Raw genomic sequence first — 23,805 nt, 5'->3', positions numbered from 1 at the left:
AAAACACCCTTTTAATTAAAGAGAAAGGCTCCTGCTTCTCAGGGACAAAAATCAATTGACCTCAAACCTGAATCAGGGGAGCCTTAAGACATGTGTTCAGGTGCCTGATCAACAATTGTGTTTCGTTAAAGCAGAGGGGTCCAATAGGAAAGTCATAATGACCGTGTTCAGGTGCCTAATAAACAATTTTGTTTTGTTAAAGCAGAGGGGTCCAATAGGAAAGTCATAATGACCGTCGCCATTTTCTCTCCCCACTAATTCTGAACATTCAGACATGCAGTATATCTGCCTGGATATCTGTCTGTTGTCGACTGCTACCGCCCCGACCTTGTTTGACGTCCGAGTTGCGCCATACGCGAGGGCCCGTTCAGTCCTGCTTGCAGGGCTAGTTTATTTTTAATCTGCGATGGACCCAGGGCACGAAGTTTGTAGCGCGAAGTAGGGATCACTACATATGGTTCAGTCTTCATTCGAATGATGTCGCAATTCCCCGTGAAAACAATGTAGTATTCATGCCAGGCCTTAGGGGGCAGTACAGATTTACAAGGCGACAGCCAATGATGCACTTACTTTACACCAACAACCTCCTCAGGCCGGAAGACAACATATCCGCCCACCCCAAGCAATGGCATTTTTCTTTCGCTCCAAAAGGCACAAAAATGCAAACCTATTTAAATAAAAAATATTACAAATAGTAAACTAAAGCCGACGTTCCGCCATGTTTGCTGTTTTTAATGTTTAGTAGCAGCGCTGCGCAAGCCATAAGTGACGTGTGCGAGTGCTGATGTCATCGGCGCGAGAGCTTTCCATTTATGTGGTTGTATAGCAAGCCCCGCAACCGAATCCTTCCATTTTAGAGCCCGAAACCAAAGGTTTGTGTCGTCGCCTTTCGTTTTCGCTGTCAACACATGGGGAGGCCATTCCGCAACACAATTGTCGCGTCTTGGTGTTGCATTGTCACCATGTAAACTGTCCCTTAGAATCCAAAATCGGAAAACAACTTATTTCATTTCTCTTTTCAAATAAAAAATATCAGTGTATTATTTATTCATTTCATAACTTGACATTTTCCTTTTTTTTTTAAAATTTATTTTATTTTTACCTGTCCTGTTCAGCTGCTTGCATATCTGTTGACATTTTCGATGTGGTGACTCGGAAGATGTTGATTCATTGATACAAGTTCGCCGTTCGAAAACAACGTTTTCCACCTCTTATAAGCACGTACACGTCCTCCTTGACAAAAACGTTAAGTAACAATAAATGTAAAATGTTAGCTATCGTGCAGCTCGACTGACCCATCAGTGGATTTACCCGGTAAAGACCAACTGACCTTCCTGAGAAAAAAAATAAAGTCAACTTCCGGGTCACTACACATCAAAAATTATACAAACCAAAAATGAATAGAACAAAAATACAACGATAATTCCATTCCCTCATATTCTATTTTCTAAGTGAAAAACAAAATCAATACAGCGAAAAACACACCGTTATTTGTTTTCAGACTTTTGATTTGAAAAGGAGAAATAAAAAAAAGAAGTCGTTATCTGTTTTCCGATTTTGGATTCTAAAACAGATACGGAATGAACGAATGATACACTTATATTTTTTCTTTGAAAACAAAAAATGCAATAACAAGTCGTTACCAATTTTCCGATTTTGGATTGTAAAACGAGAAATGAAACAAGTCGTTATCTGTTTTCCGATTTTGGTTCGAAAACAGATATGGAATGAACTAATGATACACGGGTAGAAGACACCAAAGGTACATTTCCTTTCTGGTGTGTTTTTGATTAACTTCATCAGTGAATTAAGGTCAATTTTATCTAGGATGGCACTTGCAGTAATGTCTCCCGCTTGGGCTAGTGATTCAACAGAATCATCTCCACGGTCTAAATCTGTAGCTAACTTTTCCTCACTGGGCACTGTTATATAACTATCATCATAATCATCTTCATTTTCGAACTGAATTTAAGAAAATTTCGCTGATTTTGTTAAAAAAAAAAAGTTTTGCACCATGTTAATGCCTCTTCTGTCTACAGTTAACATTTCCGTTCCAATAGCGCCCTATTCAACGTGACAAACAAGGTGACAGGTGGTGACCATGTTATTAACAAAGAAAAAAAAAACATTTTAACATATATATTTCATGCTCAAAGTTCAATACGCTATTAAATACGCTATTGTTTCAATGTTTTATTTATTTTTTTAACAACAACAACAAAAAACCTACCAAAACACATTTTTTTCCCTCCCCCACACCAGGGGATGCTGCAGCACCTTCAGCAACCCACTTCCCGCGCCACTGATTGGGTACATGTTTTTTTTTTTTGTTTAGCTGTACTACAATTAAGTGTAGTTGCACATCCACTACAGTAGATGGCAGTGACACTCATTTTCGATACAGTGTCGGGTTTTTTGCACCAAGCCAACAATATGAAAAGAGTAAACAAACCTTCAAGAGACAACTTTCTGCATTGGGATGAAAAGGCTGCAAGCGATAATGAGATGAAAGAAAGTTACCCGAATGCTAAGAAGAAAATTGGACAAAGTGTATGTAGTAGGCATACTTGGCTTACAGTTTTTTTTTTCTAATCCCCAGGCAAATTGATGCACTTTAAATATTTTCTGTTACTTATTTACATTGTGTAATAAAGTAATTCTTTGTTGTAAATTGACTTATTTCCTTAACGATGATAAAGATACGTTAAGGTCATTAGGTGTACTAATGACCATTTTAGAGACAAATTATACAATTAAAAGTCATGCGCGAGGTTAGGGGGTCTTTATCTTCCTGGGTATATACAGTGCTGGCCAAATGTATTGGTACCCTTGCAATTCTGTCAGATGATGCTCAATTTCTCCCATAAAATGATTTCAATTACAAATGCTTTGGTAGTGATATCTTCATTTATTTTGCTTGCAATGAAAAAACACAAAAGAGAATGAAAAAAATAAAATAAAATCATTATCATTTTACGCAAAACTCCAAAAATGGCCTAATAAAAGTATTGTCACCCTCAGCCTAATACTTGAAAGCACAACCTTTAGACAAAATAACTGCGAACAACCGCTTCCGGTATCCATCAGTGAGTTTCTTACAATGCTCTGCTGGAATTTTAGACCATTTTTCTTCGGCCAACTGCTCCAGATTTCTGAGATTTGAAGGGTACCTTCTCCAAACTGCCATTTTCAGATCTCTCCATAGGTGTGCTATGGGATTCAGGTCTGGACTCATTGCTGGCCACTTTAGAAGTCCCCAGTGCGTTCTCTCAAAACATTTTGTAGTGCTTTTTGAAGTGTGTTTTTGGGTCATTGTCCTGCTGGAAGACCCATGACCTCTGAGGGAGACCCAGCTTTCTCATACTGGGCCCCACATTAGACTGCAAAATTTGTTGGTAGTCTTCAGACTTCATAATGCGATGTACACGGTCAAGCAGTCCAGTGCCAGAGGCAGCAAAGCAACCCCAAAACATCAGGGAACCAACGCCACATTTAACTGTACCGACGCGTTCTTTGAAGGCCTTGTTTTTTTTTTCCTGATTTTTCCTGTGTGTTGAGCCCTTTTCCCAAAAAGCCCTACTTTTGTCTTATCTGACCAGAGAACATTCTTCCAAAATGTTTTTGGCTTTCTCAGGTCAAGTTTTGGCAAACTCCAGCACGGCTGTTTTATGTCTGTGGGTCAGAAGTGGGGTCTTCCCGGGTTTCCTGCTATAGAGTCCCTTTTCATTCAGATGCCGACAGATAGTACGGATTGACACTGTTGTACCCTCGGACTGCAGGAAAGCTTGAACTAGTTTGGATGTTAGTCGAGGTTCTTTATCGAGATCCGCACAATCTTTCGTTGAAATCTCTCGTCAATTGTCTTTTCCGTCCACATCTAGGGAGGTTAGCCACAGTGCCATGGGCTTTACACTTCTCAATGACACTGCGCACAGTAGACACAGGAACATTCATGTCCTTGGAGATTGACTTGTAGCCTTGAGATTGCCCATGCTTCCTCACAATTTTGCTTCTCAAGTCCCCAGACAGTTCTTTGGTCTTCTTTCTTTTCTCCATGCTCAATGTGGTACACACAAGGACACAGGACAGAGTTTGAGTCAACTTTAATCCATTTTAACCGGCTGCAAGTGTGATTTAGTTATTGCCACGACCTGTTATGTGCCACAGGTAAGTAACAGGTGCTGTTAATGACACAAATTAGAGAAGCATCACGTGAGTTTTTCAAAGGGTGTCAATTCTTTTGTCCAGCCAATTTCTGGAGTTTTGTGTAAAATGAAAAAATATATATTTTCCCCATTTTCTTTTGTGTTTTTTCATTGCAAGCAAAAAGAAATTGAGCATTATCTGACAGAATTGCAGGGGTGCCAATACTTTTGGGCAGCACTGTATGTTTCTAATAGCTTTGTATAACTTTTTCTTTTTACTCTTGTCTGACAGTTGGAATATATATAAATGTTACATATGTCCGTTACACATTGAGCAACACTGTAAAATGCATAAGAAATTAGCCATTTCATTACATTTCAGTGAACCACAGAACAGGGCTTGATTGTCAAAGAGGGAGTAGAATGCCAGATGGGTATTTTGATAGGTTCTTGGCAATCTCCCCTTCACTGACATCCCTCCTGCATTTCAGATAGAGACAGCTCTTCACTTTCTAGCCGCAGGTACAATAGATTAATTAAAAACATAGTTGAGCATTGTTGGAAAACAAAACACATGCATACTTCATATTATGCACACGAATGAACAATGGTTTATTCGCCATGTTTTCAATAAAAACAGGCACAATTTTGACATTGAAACGTTGGCACGGAGACTGATTAACCCTTGTACCTGTAATGAAATCAGACTTACCCACAACATCAACCACGCCGCACAGGCTGTAGTCTTGCGTTCATTTAAAACAATGCAATACTGTATAGATGATTGTTGGGGTGTGTCCCATGCACCATTTGCAGTTTGCTGGAGTTTAGCTGGCATTCAATTACAATCGCCTCTAGTTCCAGGAGATAGCGGTGGGGGCAGAGGTGGGGGGAGGCTGAGAGCACATGTGGACAGATAACAGTAACCCAGGCGACAAACGCTAATTAGCTAGCGCGGGACTAAATGATGGAGATGATTTCAAGAAGATCTGAAACGTTTCATTTTAAAATAAAAAAATAGTTTTACTATCTTTTACATCAAAAAGCTCTCACTGCAAACAATTCATACTGGCTGGTGGTGGTCTTCCATTGATAGAAAAAAGGACATTAGGGCCATGAGTACTTATTGGCACATGTGTGTTGATGGACGCTTGAGGGAGCTTCACACACGGACGGAGACAATGCTGATGGTGATGATGATGGACTTCCGCTGGGGCAATGACGGAAGACGTCGTAACGGTTGATTGCCAAAATCTGTCAGCAAGCTGATGGATTCTGTCAGCCACCAGACCTCATCGTATCTGCCACCTATCTGAACCTCCTAGAGAAAAAATAAAAGACAAAGTTTAGAGTTTTAGCTTTATAAGACGTTTGTGAAAATCAGAAAAAAAAGTCATTTATGTTTAATAGTTAAACCATTTGGGCTCCTAGCTGTTTTTTTTCTCTCCTGGATGTTTGCTGAAAGGGTGGTCAATTTTTGGGGGGGCTGCTCATTTCTGAAATTGTGTCTCTGAAAGGGACAACCAGAATTGTGTCCTAAATTAATGTTAATTTACATGAATTTAGTTAATTAAAAAAAATATATATATATTATTATTATTTTTTTTTAATTTACATAAAAACTCATTGACGACTTGGCTGCTGAGTTACTGAGTTGCTGTTACGCCAAACCCGGAAAATTAACTCTTTATATGGCTAGTGATTACTTCGGGTAATATAAAAAAATATATATACTATAATTTTCGGAATATAAGCTGCTACTTTTTTCTCTCTTTTTGAATCCTGCGGCTTATAGTCCACTGCAGCGTATTTGTTGGTTTATTGGCTTAATAGGTAACACTTTATTTGACAGCGGCGTCATAAGACTGCCATAAGACTGTCATACTTCCATGACAAGCCGAAAGGAAAAGAAAAAGAAGAGACTATCATGGGCATTAATGAATGCTTATGACAGATGTTATTAAGTGTCATCCTGCAAACTATGTCACTAACTCCGTTAATGTCCAGCTCGGATCTTTTACATCCATTTAAAATTGAGATAATTTGCTAGATGACACAGAATTACATCTGTAATAAGCATTCAATAATGCTCATGGCAGTGTCGTCATAATTATGATGGTCGTATGACAGTCTTATGGCGCCACTGTCAAATAAAGTGTTACCAAATTCCATAACTAGTAATTAATGAAACAACTGCAACAGTAACTGAAGAAATAATTAGCACAGAACAACTTTGATTGTTATTTACATCTGTAGCGCTGCAATGCATGCTGGGAGGCATGTTGGACGACAATAGTGTTTACAACAGGTGGCAGCAGAGGTTGACTGTCTCCTCCAATGGAGTAATGATGGCCAAATGAAGTTTCTTGAAACACTGATGCTTTGCAGCCAAATGCTTGCAAAGCTTAATGGTGGTTCATTTGGTCCCATGACAGCCTTATGATGCGGATGTCACATATAGTGTTACCGGTTAATATCTTTTGGTGTGAAAATCCCATAATACAGTGAGGACAGCGGCAGCTTAACTATGAACAAATGCCGTTTTTGTGTCAATTGGTCAGTAAATGTTACTTTTATAGAGCAATTGCAGGGAAATATTTATGGAATCACTCCATTCTGAGGAAAAAATATGGAGTCATGAGAAACAAACAAAGAAATAACACTCAAAACACATCTCTAGTATTTAGTAGCACCAACTCTGGCTTTTATGACAGCTTGCAGTCTCTGAGGCATGGACTTGATGAGTATCCTTCATCAATTTGGTGCCAACTCTCTTTGATTGCAGTTGCTAGATCATCCTTACAGGTCAGATATCATCAAGGATTGAAGGAATTTTAATGTTTTCTTCAGGCAGTCATCTTTGTAAATCTCACTGGAACAGCACCTAACCAAAGTTCCAGCATCATCACCTTGTCCAATACAGATTCTTGACTCTTGACAAGGTGATGATGCTGGAACTTAAACCAAAGTTCCAGCATCATCACCTTGTCCAATACAGATTCTTGACTCTTGACAAGGTGATGATGCTGGAACTTTGGTTTGGTGCTGTTCCAGTGAGATTTACAAAGAAAAGAAAACATAAAAATTCCCTCAGTCCTTGATGATATGGGGCTGCATAACAGCCAAAGGCACTGGGGAGATGGCTGTGGTTCAATCTTCAATAATGCATAAGTTTACATTGAAATTTTAGACAGCTTTCTTATCCCTTCAATTGAAAATATGTTTGTCATTTTCCAAGATGACAATGAATCATGCCACAGAGCTAAAACTGTTAAAGTATTCCTCAGAGAAAGATTCATCCAGTCAATGTCATGGCCTGCCAGTTGCCCAGATCTCAAAACCTGTGATGGAAATGGAAAAAAAATGGTCCGCAGCAAGACTCGGACCAGCAAGGAATATCTGGCAACTGCAATCAAAGAGAGTTGGCACCAAATTGATGAAGAATACTCATCAAGTCCATGCCTCAGAGACTGCAAGCTGTCATAAAAGCCAGAGGTGGTGCTACTAAATACTAAAGATGTGTTTAGATTGTTATTTCTTTGTTTGCTTCCCATGATTCCATATTTTTTTATTCTGAATGGAGTGATTCCATATATATTTCCCTGCACTTGTTCTGTAAAAGTAACATTCACTGACCACCACAATGTTTTTATGCATTTCTTTTGGTGTTTCTGAATGCTAAAGAGTTGCACTTTTGAAGTAATTCATTATTTTTATTTTTATTAAGCTTTTTATCTGAGTTTGTTCTACATGATAAAATGTTTGAGTGAGTGCTCGTCCGAGACTGGTAATTCCATACTTTTTGCTAGGAGTTGTATAAACAAACTCAAGTTCTGGTTCTCAACCACTTTCTAAAGTTTATTTTAAAAAAATAATAGTATTTAACTCATGGCCTGCAATTGACAACAATGAACATCCGATACTTTTGTAAATTGGGTGGACGTTCATGTTTCACTTCCATTGAAGGTGCTAGACGTCCAATCAATTTGGATTAAGAGGGCTAGCAGCAATCATGTGTGAAATGAGTGTCCTGTAAAGGATTAAGCATAGTTGTAGTATAGTTATGCAGCAACAGCCTTCCATCATTAGCACAGAAAAAAAATAGCTTTGCATTATGTCGTTCTGTGTAAGTATTTTGTATTTTTGTACATTTTACATTTATTAGCTTCTAACTGTAAGCGTTTGGAGCGTTGACAATTTTCTTAGCAGTACCCTCAGGGGTTCGCATGACGCCCGCTTGTTTGACACGTAGCAGTCATTTCAATTAGAAAACGAGCATAGCTAGTGAGTAAAAGTAAAAAAATTTGTAGTCCCTGTAAATCTCGCTTCAAACGTGCAAAGACGTCTCCAGCTCCCCCCGAGTGGGCCTAAGCCGTTCAACGTTTCCGAAAATCTAAATCAAACGGGATAGGTGGCGGGTTTAGACAAGCACGTCCAAGGTCTTAATGTAGCACACCATCTCGTTTGCAATGTGGCAGAGATTATTAGTCCTCCTCCCTGCACTTAGCATTCAGCATCTCCGACCAGAAAGCAGAATAAAACCGAATCGCTCCTTGCGGGTGAACGTTTTCATTTAGGAATCTATGCATGTGCGTCCCAACGAACGAATTGAATAATGTATCCGCGAGGACGTACCTAATGAAGCCCTGAGACCTGTTTTTTATACTGAGCTAAAAAGAAACAAGGCAAGGACGTTGGTGGGAAGCATGCGATTGTACACACAAACACGAGGCAATGAAAGAATGTACAGTTTTTCTTTGTTTTATTTATTTGCAAACATCACTTGATGTATTCTTTTGTATTTTTTATCAACTTTGCTACACGGTCGTCATTTGATTTTTCCACTAATTGAAAGTATAGATCCACAGCAAACTCAGTGACTTAAAATATTTAGCCAAAATGTGACGAAAAGTGTGGTTTGGTTTTGTTCCGAAACTTTTTCATCACAAAAATAACATGAGCAAACTGGAAGTTGCATTGTCACATACATATACCTCAATAGTGTACTCTTCCTTGCAACTAGAGTGAATGATGTGAATTGGGGAATGTTTGTTCGACACAGCTATTAGCATTTAGCCCCCTTTGAGCAGCTAACTAAAGAGATAAGCTCCCTCAATACATCTCTAATTAAAGCACTCACAAGTTTTCCAAGCCATTTCGGAGTGAAAACAATGAACACCAGCAAACCAACAAAACCACTGGAGTCTGTCAGCACTTTTCACTGAAGTGCATACATCGCAGTGACTTCACTTGACCCCCGTTATAAAGAGCATTGCTTGGATGTGGGAATAATGCAGCCTTACCAGTGAGAGACTGCTCAGTGCTACAGCTCAAGATCCCAATGAGTGGAAGAACAGACCACACAAAAAAAATGAAACCTGCCTTCTAAGCAGGTCATATACAGTGGTATTAAAATGTATCTGAACCTTTTGGAATTTCTCACATTTCTGCATAAAATCATCACATGTGATCTAATCTTTGTCAAAATCACACAGACGAAAATACAGTGTCCGCTTTAATGAACTCCACCCAACCATTTATAGGTTTTCATATTTTAATGAGGATAGCATGCAAACAATGACAGAAGGGGGAAAAATAAGTACGTGAACCCTCTGCCTAAGGAGACTCAAAGAGCAATCAAAACCAATTTTTATCAAAACTTTTAAGTCAGGTGTGTTCCCAATCCCTGATGAGTGGTTTAAAGCTGCCCTGCCCACTATAAAACACACACCTGGTAAGAAATATCTGGATGAGAAGCATTGTCTGATGTGCATCATGGCTCGGTCATAAGAGCTGTCTAAATACCTGCGATCAAGGACTGTTGATTTGTATAAAGCTGGGAAAGGATACAAAACCATCTCTAAAAGTCTGGATGTTCATCAATCGACATTCAGAGAAGCTGTCTACAAATGGAGAGAATTTGGCACTGTTGCTTCTCTCCCAAGGAGTGGCCGTCCACCAAAGATGACGCCAAGCGCTAAGCGCAGAATACTCAGAGAGGTAAAAAAAGAACCCTTGAGTATCTGCTTAAGACTTACAGAAATCACTGGCACAGTCCAATATCTCTGTGCACACGTCAACTATATGTAAAACTACGGCCAAGAATGGTGTTCATGGGAGGACTCCACAGAGGAAACCACTGCTGTCTATAAAAAACATCGCTGTTTGTTTAATGTTCGCAAAAAGGCACATGGACACTCCACAGAAAATACAATATTTTGTGGACTGATGAAACAAAAGTTGTTCATTCTGTAGAAAATGTATGAAAGGTAGCGATGTCGCCTCCGGTGTGTTTTGCCTATAACGAGGACATGGTATTTCGTGGCAATTGCAAATTTAACAGATTTCAAAGGCGACACATGTGGACATTCTATGAATTTTTTGGAATAAAATAATTTTAGTTAATGTTGTAAAATGAGTTTGAAATTATTTGAAAATGTTTTGGGATAATATTTTTAACAATATTGTAAAGGCAATCAGATCCATTATAATGTAGGAGGTACCTTTTAAGTGTTTGCAACATATCTGAATACTATTCAAAGCACTTCATTATTTTGACAATTTGTTATCTTACAGTCGTAATACAACACTGAATACATTCCTTTTTTCTTTCAGAATTCTATGCACAACACCTATTTTGGGTAATGTATTCATAGACTTTGCCATGAAGCTCAAAATTGAACTCTGAGATGCACCCTTGCTTTTTTTTGTTAAGTCAGATGTTCTGGAAATATATTGGTATGAAGAATAAAAATAATATCTGAAGCTCAGGGTAGACATTGACCAATATTTGATTGAATAATCAATACAATGGGAAAGAAAATAAACCTAGCGGTAAAATTGTTATCCAGGTCATGGTAACCGTGGAGGAAGAAAAAAAATAAATAAAAAATCAAGGAATGCGACTCTTGTTGTCGGTTACCGTATTGGCCCGAATATAAGACAGCCCTGATTTTAAGACGACCCCCTTTCTCAAGACTCAAGTTTGAAAAAGGACTTTTTGAACACCAAATTAATTTTTCTACAGAAAATAATTACAGTACATCTGAAACAAATAATTATAACAATATATTTGAGAGAAAAAGCATGTTATTTTGCCTCATTCAAATTTTAATATCTGAACATTTAAGTATGTAAACTAAAGTGCAATCACATTCGTAAATGAATGGCTTCTGGTTTTTGAAATGTAAATCAACCAATCTATTGTGATGAAACAAAAAAATTGCTATAACTGCATTAAGAATCAAAGTGAAGTCTAACTGTAACTGTAGTCTTGAAACAAATCTGAATAAGGACAAATGTTGCAATAAAATAATGCAAATTGGTTAAACTTGAGAGTAGCTGAGATCTGTCATGACAGAACATCGCTTCAATGATATCTAGCGTCGTGAATGGGTATAATGTCTAGACCGCAAATATAAGACGACCCCCACTTTTTCAGTCTTATTTCAATGCAAAAAACACCGTCTTATATTCGGGCCAATACGGTAATGTTTTACATTTAGTCTAAAAGGCATGGCCATTTTCAAATGTTGGGTGTAGAGTAGACTTTGCTTATTTATGTACTGTATGTATCTGTTGGGGGTGCCCCCTAGGGGTGGTCACAAGAGGTTTATTTTTTTGTGTCATGTATGGCTGATAAATAACTGTAATCTCCCCCAAGGGGGAAACTAAGAAGACAAATATAGGAAAACCTGATATTTATAACTAAAAAAAAAACAACACTTTTTTAAAGGGTGAAAGATCTAAAATACCCAGCAAGAGTCCGTTTACCTTGAGTCAGTGTTGCTGCAGATTACCTACATTATCTCATAATTTTGCACACATACTGTATACAGGGTGGATTTTAATTAGGGGTGCAACATATCCATTTTCGGAAACCGATACCGATATCGATAACTTCCTGCTTCTCAAGGCCGATACCGATACAATAATCGATATTAAATATATACTTTTTCAATGTATATTCATCTGAGTTTTTGAACACCTGTTGGTCAAAAATACTAGTGGTTGATTCAGCATAGATTTGCCTTTGACTGGACCAGAATTTTCATGATGACATAAACCTTATTATAATGAGCAAAACAAAGAACAGTTTTGAATTCAAATAAAGTGCCCATATTAATTTTTTCAAATAAAAACAATTTAAGTCAATCACAACAAATGAGCACTGATCCAAAACAAACATAAAGCCAACAGGTATTGTGCTTTGTCAGGAGATAAAACATTTGGTGAGGCAAACATTTGCTAATTGCCATAGTAAGGTTGATAACTCAGTGAAGGAAAAATATGGCCTCTAGAACAGTAACAAAACTTTGCATACTGGCAAAACAGGAGTGGAAACAAACGCACACATCCCAGTTCACCGACACCGTGCCAAAAATATTATTGATAGGCCCGATAATATATAATATTATCGGATTTATTGGGATGACGTCATAATTCCTATTATCGGACCGATAATTATCGGACCGATAATTATTGTGCACCTCTAATTTTAATTGTAACCAACTGGAAATAAAGGCAAGCTCTCAATGGCCATTATTTTATGTTCATATTAATATTTTGATTTTTCATCTAAACTAAAGGAATTGGTGTCGCAATCCGCATGGTGTCAGTGACCCACCAATGGGAGCGTCACGTTGCCGCATCAAACGCACCATTTGGATCATTGCGGCGCAGACAGTATTCCTAGTGACGCAACAATAGTTTTAGGAAGAATGTCATTTCCTTTAGTCATTTTAAAATATATTTTATTGTTTGGAGACACACAAGCACTGTACATCCCATGCAAATGACCTATATCAATTTAGTTTTGTGTACATTTCAATAAAAGATAGTGAAAGTTTAATGCATAATATTTTTATATACTTTACTTTGAAAGACCAGATGCGTGCTCAACAGCAGGACTTGATCCGGCCGCAGGTTGAAGGATCAGAAAATAGACCTCGTACGTGTTTTAGTTTTGACGGACCGGAGAGGACGGACTTAAGCTGATCTGGATCGGAACTGAGCGGATCATGTTAACCACCTCGAATTGATTAAATACTGTGGCACCTGAACATACGATCGCTTTCACACACGATCTTTTCAACATCCGACATAAATTTGACTGGCCATTTGATTCTACATCTGACGACATGCTCGACAATTTATGACAGCACCGCAGTTTCTTTGTTTCCCCGCAAGACGGAAGCACGGCGGATTTTCTTGTGAGAAAAATCAACATGGGTTTCAATAATGCTAGTGCAGGTGGTGAAAAAAGGAAAAAGGTGACACTTGAGCGTGGTGTGAGCGTCCGCGAACTGGCCAGACAATACGGGTGTAGAATGTCTACGATCTCGATGGTCCTCCTCCGACCTCTGTTCGCCAGTCTTTAAAAGTTAAGGTGACAAATCTTATTGTGGTAACATCGCCAAACAAATCGCCAGCTTTGTCAGGTTTTTAACCATTAACTCATTTACTCCCAAAAACGTATAAATACGTTCTATTTTTAATTGTTTCAGTGTCCCAAAGATGTATTTACACGTCTTTTACGTTTTTTTTTATTCCATGAGAGACATCTCTGGTTTCTGATTCTATGTTTTTTTTTTTTTTTTTTTAAATAAGAGACATCTTTGGGTTCTGATTCAACTGAGCTCCAAAGCACAAAGCTGAAAATCCATTTTAAAGCAATAAAACTGGCCACTGGAGGGCAGTAATGCATTTGGTAAGACCCGCAACCTGATTCAACGGCAACGAACGGGCTAGCCGCACAGCCGGGGCGCCGGCGGAATGATGCCAGGCGGCGGACGACCAAGCAGAACGACCGGGACCACCAGTGAAGCGGATGATGTCGTTGAGTCCGTGCTGCTCACCGAGCAGACCCCGCAGACACTCAAAAAAATCCATCTTTATGAGACGGCGATGAGGGAAAAGTATATAAATGTAAATAAATTGTGACTTTGCTATCAAAAGCTCTATTTGCCTTGTTGTTTATGTTATTTTGTAAAAGGAAAACATTATTCAGATGTTTGGGATGTAACTAAAGCAAAAAATAGCTGTGTTAAAATCAAAGTTATGTTTGAAATGTTTAATTCTACAAAAAGCTCAATTTCTCTTTTTTCATCAGAAATTGGAAAATTGCTCAAACTAAGCTATTTTCTAATGCTGATTTATAAAGAATGAAAAAAGATATGAACTAAGTTTTTTCTCCTGCTGAAAGAAGATAGTCTCATCTTTCTTTTGGTGGGTTCCATGTTTAAATAGCAATTGAACAGAATTTTCTGTGGGCCTTGCAAAATCAGTCAAAATCCAGTAAAACGGAGGGGAGCGAAGGGGATTGCACCGGTGAAAATGGCTGGGAGTGAATGAGTTAAAAGAGAAAGTAAAATCTCTACCACATCTTTCTCTCTCTGGCACGTCAGCCACGTGGTGCATTCAGGTACAGCACGCAAAACACATCTGCCACATTAGAGCCCAATTCGTTACATTACTACAGGAATGACTACTATTATTATTATAATAATACTGTATTATTATTATGATTTTTATTGATAATGTATTGGTTTTGCGATGTGTAATTGCTATTTGTAATAGTACCAGCAGTATTTATTAAGGATTTAGTGTAGGTTTTCGGGCTGTGGAACGAATTAATGGAATTATAATGTAATTTATGGGGAAATCCGGCTCTATATACGACCATTTCGACTTCCAAACTAGGTCCCGGAACTACCGTAACTTTTGGACTATAAGCCTTAGTTTTTTTCCTTCATTTTTAATCCTGCGGCTTATAGCCCAGTGCGGCTTATTCGTTGATTTATTTGGGTTAATAGGTACCACTATTTTGACAGCGTCATAAGACCTTCATAATTATGACATGACACCAACATGGGCATTACTGAATGCTTATGACATATGTCATTAAGTGTCATCCAGCAAATTATGTCACAAACTCCATTTAGGTCGAGCTTGGATCTTTTCCATCCATTCGAAGTTGAGATAATTTGCCAGATAACACTAAATGACATCTGTTACAAGCATTTAAAAATGCTCATGACAATGTCAGGTCATATAACGATCTCATGGCACCACTGTCAAAGAAATTTTTACCTCATACCATAACTAGCAATTAATGAAACAACTGGAACAGTAACTGAAGAAATAATTAGCACAGAACATGAATTTTTATTTACATCTGTAGCACTGCAATGCATGCTAGGAGGCATGTTGGACAACAACAGTGTTGACAGACGGTGACTGTAGAGGTTCACTGTCTCCCCCAAGGCAGCAGTAATGGCCAAAAAAAGCTTCTTAACGCAATGAAGCATCGCAGCCAATTGGATCAAAGCTTCATGGTGGTTCATTTGGTCTTATGACAGTTATATGATGCCACTGTCAAATAAAGTGTTACCGGTTAATATCTTTTGGTGTAAATATCCCATAATACAGTTAGAACAGCTGCGGTTTATAGTCCAGTGCAGCTTATCTATGAACAAATGCTGTAATCGTGTCAAATTTGGTGGGTGGCGGCTGATGGTCAGGTGCGCCTTATAGTGCGAAAAGTACGGTAATTAATTTCGTATATAGAGGTTCCATTGAACAAACCTATTTGTTGCATCGTTCGGAACGCAGCTGAGCACAGCGGACACAGGGATAGTGGAATTTGGGGGTAATACTTTTGAAGAGGAGTCTAGTTTGACTTTTCCATTGTCACCTCTGCCAACACTCTGCAGTTAAAATAATGGGTTTGTTCTTCTTGAGTCACATTTGAACAAGTTTCCCTGTCATCTTGTCAACATTAGCATGAAGCGAACTGAAAAGCTGCGACGAGTTTGAAGCGGCAAAATGCCGAATATCAAGGTAAGTCTGGCATAAGGAAAGAGTCTGGTCATGCATTTTCTATCTGCTTGTTCTTATTAGAGTCTGCTAGATCCAGTGGGCAAGAGTCTGGGTACACCCTTGAATTGTCGCCAGTCACTCGAGAGGTTTTTAGAGACAACAATTCTTACTCATATTTATGAATAATGGCTATTGAGATGCTTTCACAGCAAAGCAAATGTCAAGACTAGCTTGCCAGTAATGTAGGCTATCACCCAAAATGGATTGTGTCCAGGATCTTCAACAAGGAGGGGGCCAAATTAAACGCCAGCGTGTTAAACAGGCAGAAGCAATCCTCCGCTCTCGGCACACGAGCCGCGACGCTGATGGACGGATTCATTTGCAGCAGGTAGTCCAAATTGCAGGCTGTTTTAAATGGCCTATCAGAGCTTGTTCATGTGCAAAATAAGGGATTCAATCTCATCGACTATTTCTTTGCCCTCCCAATATCAGTATCTGAAAAAAAGGACCACAGCTCATCCTCCGGAGTGTTCAGCTTTCCTTCTAATTTGTATATTTGAGGAACATTACACACAAAAAACAGCGGGGCTGCTGCTTTATGACACCGCGGCACCAAAGCACAATCAGAGGAAGCCATCAAAGACGAACACCGCCGATGAGACCGAGAAAGTAAAAAAACAACAACAAAAAAACATTGAGGAGCATTGGCGCGTAATGAGCAAAGTCGCTTAAAAGCTTGCTAAAGATCATTACCAAGAGGATCAAAAGCATGCAAGACAATTTCTACACGCAGGGACAGGTAATTATGAAGCATCGTCTATAGCTGCACAGAGACAATATACATTTACATTCATTTGCATATCTCCCATTACCTGTAGCCTATCAGTGTTTGGTAAATATGAGGCCTGAAACGGAAATGTGATCTCTGGGGTAATTCTAGAATAGTTCCAGGCTTGTTTATATCCTATGTTAATATATAAGACTGCCTTGACCTTGCATATCAATATAGCTTACAGTGCACACTGTATGCGTAAGGTTAGCAGTAACCACCCACATCCTCAACAAATATGTACACATAGAAAGACATTGTAAATAATATTCAGGTAGACATAAAGCTGTGCATTCAGTAATCCCCATCTGACCTTAAAAATGGTATGTTCTTACAAGAATGAAGCAACAAATAGTAGGGGTGTAACGGTAAACAAAAATCTCGGTTCGGTACGTACCTCGGTTTTGAGGTCACGGTTCGGTTCATTTTCGGTACAGTAAGAAAACAAAATGCAAAATATAAATGTGCTAGTTGTTTATTACACACCTTTGTGCTTGCAACAATAGGAACATTAGCCTATACAAAACTAGAATTCTGCTAAAAAAGTAGCAGGTATTTAAAGATAATCCAACAACAGTTTGCCTTTCAAACCCCGCATATTGGTCAGCTTTCTTTCTGAAAGAAAGAAGAAAAAAGAAGTCCTGTGCAAAAGAGAAAAACAATCCCAATGACAAAGATTTTAACATGTATTTTACAAATGAAATGCCTCAATGAATCTTTTTTTTTTTTTTTCTTATGAAAGGTTTTTAAAAGCTTTATTGGTGGATTTTCTCAAGTTAAAGCGCCACACAGAAATTAATAAATTTAATTGTGTAAGCAAGATCTGTGTATTATTCTTATTATTTAATTAGAGGTGTTTTAGCTCATTTCAATTTATTTTATTTAAATGGCCTATTATTTATTTTATTATGTGTTTATATTTTACAAATCTGATGTAGTATTCATTTATATTGTATAACTTTAGTTCCTATGTGAATATTAGTTCCTATTAAGCCTGTCGCAATATGCAATAATTCCATTTATCACACGGTAAATAAAAATGAAGGCGATAATTTTTCCGCTGTGATGCGCGTGCGGCTGACGTGCAGTTAAAAGTTCGGCTTCCTTGTTACCAACTACGCAAAATGCATTTTAGTTTTGTTTTTAGTTTAGTGCAGTTTAAGTTTAGTGCAGGTGGAGAGAAAAAACAAAAAGGTGACGCTTACCATTGAAATGAAGATGTGAATGATAGCAAAATATAAGCATGGTTTGTGCATCCATGCACTGGGTCGTAGAATGCCGATCTCGGCCGGCAGTCCCCCTCCGTTCGCCAGTCTTTATAAGTTAAGGTGACAGTTCTTATTGTGGTAACATCGTCAAAGAAATCGCCAGCTTCGTCAGGTTTCTAAATATTTATTCCATAAACTCATCGAGTGTCCACTGCTGTTGACGCCAGGATCGAAACAGAAAGTAAAAAGCACTCTCCTCCTGCTCACCGTCAGCCCCGCGGTGCGTTCAGGTGCAGCAAAAAAAGTCCGCCACATTAGAACCCGATTCGTTACATTATTACAGGTACTGTACTGTATTATTATTACCGTATTTTTATTGCTATTATTATATTATTCTTATTCAGATTTTTATTCATATTTTGTTTTGCTCGTTGTAATTCCTATTTGCAATAGTAACACCAGTATTTATTAAGGATGTAGTGTGGGTTTTTGGGCTGTGTAACGAACTATTGGAATTATAATGTATTCTTATGGGAAAATCCTGCTTGACATATGGCCATTTCGACTTACAAACAAAATCCTGGAACGAATTAACTTCGTATGTTGAGGTACCACTGTATTACACATGGAACGCCATAGCAGAAGCTATGAGGGGAAACGTTTTCATCTGCCTAAATGCTGAAATTATTAAGTGGAATTCTATTTTTCTTAAAAAACACATTTTATTTCTTCTGTATTTCTGTGCAGTATTAATATTGTTGTCTTTTACTTAAAAGAGGCATGGTCTATTGTTTTTAGTTGTGATTTCCTAAAAAGTATTTTTGAATTTAAGAGTAAACATTTATTGCGTTTAAATGGGTGTACATGATCTATTAATATATACTGTATTCTCACAGTGTTATCGTATTTTTTTTTTTTAATTGGGGGGTGCAATAATATCGCATATCGCAATAATTTATGAAATAAATTATCGCACACTAAAATTTGTTATCGCGACAGGCCTAGTTCCTATTTGTTTTGTTGTGGTAGGAGGGTTTTGTATTGAACACGGGGCCTTGTTGGTTATTATTATAGCAGAGAAGACAGCAGTAAATCAACAAAGACAAGTCAACTGTGTCTCGATTTACCACTCAAGAGATCTGATGGACTCAAAAAGTGGGTTACGATTGCATATTAGTTTGAAAATCGACCGGATCCACCATATTTTTACACGAGTGACTTCCGGTCTGCCCGATCCTTGCTACCGGTAGTAGTATTGACGCAGGAGGGTCGCGTCTCGCGTCAAATAATAAACTCTGCCATGCTTTTTGCGTGCGTCGCGTTAAGCCGCTTCTGGGACGCGTCTAACACGCGGCCACACTACGACTGGTGTGCATTGGCTGACTGACTTAAACGCCCGCGTTTCACTGCGTTCTCGCTGCGTTCTCGCTGCAACCACGTTGTCGCGCCGTTGACGTTTCTGGGTTATACTGTCCTTCCGTGTTGGTCCTCATTATAGTAAAGAAGACGGAGTAAATATAATCTACACAAAGAAACTGTAACCTGATCGACTCACAGCCTCGAAAAGTAAGGGTTACATTACGTCAGAAACTTGTTCGGTACGCCTACGTTCCGAACCGAGCACCACGTACTGAAATGGTTCAATACAAATACATGTACCGTTACACCCTTAACAAATAGTATTATGAAAATGCAAAGCAAATAATATAATAACACGAAAGGCATTATAATTACTCTTTCTAAATATAACACATTTCGAGCATTCAAAAATGAACTGTGTTCCAGCTTGGGCATCCTACTATACAAAAAAAAAAGACAAAACGTGCATCTTTATTTGCTGACAGTTCAGTTGAGACCAATGCACCTCTAATGCCCCCCCGCCCCCACACACACACACAATAGTGCTGCAGCTGCTGAAAGCTGCTGGGCTGTGCAAAAAGAATGCAAACAGTGAGAGACTTACTCATTTTAATCAAATCCAACATGCATAAATGACCATAACAGTATGGAAAAAGGGTTAGAGGCTAGAATAGTCCTTTGTTGGCAACTTATGTGTGATATTGTCCTTAGGCTCTTTTTTTGCAGATCAGCGAATGCTGATTTTGGTAGCCGTGCAAGGCACTTTTTCAGACCAGTCTGGGTCAAGGCATAAGGTGTGTCTTGAGAGGCCCCAGGTGGAGTGACGATTTGGTGGCAGAAAGTCAATTTAAACCTTGAGCCTTCTCGGAACACGTTTTATACAAGTTATAGGCATTTGACATTTATAAATATGCGAAAAGCAGGAAGCAAACGTTCTGTAGGGTTGTATTATAGTTTCAAAATCATCCCACTAGCAATAGGGGGGGGGTCTCCACAGAATGCCATAGATTTGCTTCGACCATGACTGTATGTGCGCCACATTTAAAGGAAATGAAATGAGACATTTTGATTGACTATGCCTGAAGTCAGCTGTGACCACTCCTACAGCGGCGGAGACCTCCCTCTCGCAAATTCGACAGCCTGAGCTTGTCTGCAAAATGACCAACATTGGGTTGAAATGCTTGCATGTACAAACTATGCGCTGTGCGTGATTTATAGCAGACACTAAAATAGAGCGTCTTGCATAGCACCGAGGAAGGGAAGTGAAGGCTGGCACTAAATGTCAAACTAAACATTAGTTTTAGTATTTAATGAGACAGTTCATCAAAGTTAGTTGTATAGTATAGTACCTGCACCTACACTGTCACTTTCCAGGAAAACGTGGTTGGGGTCTTCCAGGAATTGAAGAAAAATCTTTGTTCCTTCAACACATTCATATCTCAAACTAGTAAACGGTGGGGAGAACAAGTATTTGATACACTGCCGATTTTGCTGGTTTTCCCACTTGCAAGCCATATAGAGGCCTGTAATTTGTATCATAAGTTCTCTTCAACTGTGAGGGACGGAATCTAATACAAAAATCCAGAAAATCACATTGTATAATTTTTAAATAATAAATTTGTATTTAACTGCATGAAATAAGTATTTGATACATTACCAACTAGTAAATATTTCGGCTCTTAGTTCTTTTTTAAGAACCCCTCCTGTTCTCCACTCATTACCGGAAGTAACTGCACCTGTTTGAACTTGTTACTTGTATAATAGACACCTGTTCACATGCTCAAACAAACAAACTCCAACCTCTCCACAATGGCCAAGACCAAAGAGCTGTGTAAGGACATCAGGGATAAAATAATAGACCTGCACAAGGCTGGGATTTGCTACAGGAAAATAACCAAGCAGCTTGGTGAGAAAGTAACAACTGTTGGAGCGATTATTAGAAAATGGAAGAAGTTCAAGTTGACGGTCAATCTGCCTCGTTCTGGGGCTCCATGCAAGATCTCACCTCGTGGGGCATCACTGATCATGAGGAAGGGGCCAAAATCCCTGCTGCAGAGTGTGCAAACCTTGTCAAGGACTACAGGAAACGTTTGGTATCTGTAATAGCAAACAAAGGTTTCTGTACCAAATATTAAGTTCGATTTTTGTGATGTATCAAATACTTATTTCATGCAATTAAATGCAAATTTATTATTTAAAAATCATACAACGTGATTTTCTGTTTTTTTTGTATTAGATTCCGTCCCTCAGAGTTGAAGAGAACTTATGATACAAATTACAGACCTCTACATGCTTTGCAAGTGGGAAAACCAGCAAAATCGGCAGTGTATCAAATACTTGTTCTCCCCACTGTACAAGTGTCTTTCCCCATTGAAATAATTTGAAATGCAATGAATAGATTCAAGGTTACCTCTTTAAAAAATGTAATGTGTTAATGAAGAATAATAGCTGTAACATAAATGACATTACACAAGTATAATTAAAGGTAATGAAACACTTTTTGTCACACCTTATTCAATGCACATTGTGCTACTCAGTATTGTGTGCTGCTTTCTTGGCTTCAATGTGTGACAGTAATATTAGTTGTTCTTCACAAAGGATAAGGGATATATGCCTGTCTGGATATTATGAATATTGCCTGCCTGTATGTCTTGCTTCACCTCGTGACCTTCATGTGTTCAAATACTCTTTGCTTAACGGATGACAACACAATATGGATGCAAATAGTCAGCTGGCTTGTCCATAGGATTTCCCATTATTTGTAAGCATTAAGGTAGCAAAGGATATGTGGTTACTTTAAATAAACAACAATTCAATCATAATGAGCTTGTAATGCTACTGAAAGCAAGCTAGAAAATAGTTTGAATGTTTTTTTGTCAGGTTGCATTCTCTGAATAAAAAAGTAGTATCTAAAGTATTAAGTATCTAAAGTATTAAGTATCTAAGTATTTTCCCCAATTGCTAAATAAATGGTATGGTCATTACTAATAACAGCCTTGCGCTAAATCAGTGGTCTCAAACCGGTCCTCAAAGGGCCGCAGTGGGTACTGGATTTCATTCCAACCAAACGAGAACAATCCCTTTTCACCAATCTGGTGTCTAACAAGTGTAATCAGTTAATTGCAGTCAGGTGCTGCTTACTTTAGCAGAAACCTCATTGGTTGAACTGTCTGTTTTGGATCTGTTGGAACAAAGACCAGGACCCACTGCGGCCCTTTGTGGAATCGGTTTGAGACCCCTGCGCTAAATGGAACATGAAATATTAAAAATGCATTTATTCAGTACGATATGGCAAAATTACTCCATAATGGTCAAAACTGTCCACTTCTTGCACCTCCCAAACTATATGCCACCGGAGTTAGTCCGGCTTTTGACATTTGCCTGCCCCGGCTTCGGCGAGCGTAAACAAACCAAGAGGCATGACAGCTAGCCGACATGCTAACCCAAACCGAGTGATGTTTCAAAGTCCTTTTTCTCGGCTTACGAAGCAAAAAAATCACACAAAACTACCCAGGATCCTATCACACAGCGGCAGGGTTGTCGATTGTCTTCGCCGATCGGCAACCCGCCCGGCGGTGAGCAAGTTATAGCTCATCGGGCTCGTTCCCCTGCTGCAGGCAGGAGAGCTGGTTTGCTGGGGAAGCAGCTGGACAAACCGACGTCGGAGGAGCGCGTCGCTGCCACATGGTCAACAAGAATATGGCGTAAAAGAATGCTTTACTACACGCCAAAGGCATTAACAGTGAGAGAGCGGCGTGCAGTTGTTGTGCAGCTAACATGGTAGGCTATGTCTGAGGAGAACTTTTCTACATGCCGTCCATGATCAAACGTAAGTAAATAATCCTTTATTTATAGAAAGTTTGTGGTGTTTACTTTGTAATCGCTGTATTCGCGGCCATTTTTAACACAAAGTTGCAATTTCTGATGGGATTGAAAATTTGACAAAACACTGGGCACACGAAGAGGGCAATACGCCGAGAAAAGTGCTCTCTCGGCGGGGACGCCGGTGTACGACAAGCTGCCGGTCGTCGGGCGAGTGGCATTCTCGGTGGACAATCAGCCACAAAATGGAAGCCACCTCTGTATTAAAAAGTGTGCAATGATCCCAGTATTTGACATAATACAAAATACGATGTTTACTCCTCGTAGGTCCAATGGTCCCACAGTAGTAGGGCTTGTTTTGGCCAATATCCGCAGTGAATGGGAACCTTTTGAAACCCAAAAAGGCTCACACGCCTCTCCCTGGTGCAGCAACAATTTTCTGCAGCACATTTGGCTGTTGTGATGCGAAAAATAAACAAATTAATTCGCAAAATCAGCTGAATCCACAGTCCATCTGAATGCTATAAAGCAATGCAGTATTGTGGGATGCTGACCCGGGTGAGGTCACATTCGCATTCATCCTAAATCCCAGACTGGAGCTGGAAGATACTCATTTTCATGG

General features: G+C 38.9%; 1 protein-coding gene across 2 annotated transcripts in view; it reads right to left on the bottom strand.

Annotated features, from left to right (window-relative positions):
- Positions 1 to 2,043: 2,043 nt before the first annotated feature.
- cd276 (CD276 molecule) overlaps positions 2,044 to 23,805 on the bottom strand; it is a 218,394-nt gene continuing 196,632 nt past the window's right edge. Inside the window, exon 8 of one of the 2 annotated variants that reach the window (XM_057819855.1) lies at positions 2,044 to 5,466. The gene's annotated coding sequence lies outside the window, so the exon portion shown is untranslated. The remainder of the gene's footprint in view (positions 5,467 to 23,805) is intronic. The other variant, XM_057819777.1, reaches the window with a different exon arrangement.

This window comes from Corythoichthys intestinalis, chromosome 1 (genome assembly GCF_030265065.1).
Source record: "Corythoichthys intestinalis isolate RoL2023-P3 chromosome 1, ASM3026506v1, whole genome shotgun sequence".
NCBI classification, from domain to species: Eukaryota; Metazoa; Chordata; class Actinopteri; order Syngnathiformes; family Syngnathidae; genus Corythoichthys; species Corythoichthys intestinalis.
This window is presented reverse-complemented; position numbering and strand designations above follow the sequence as displayed.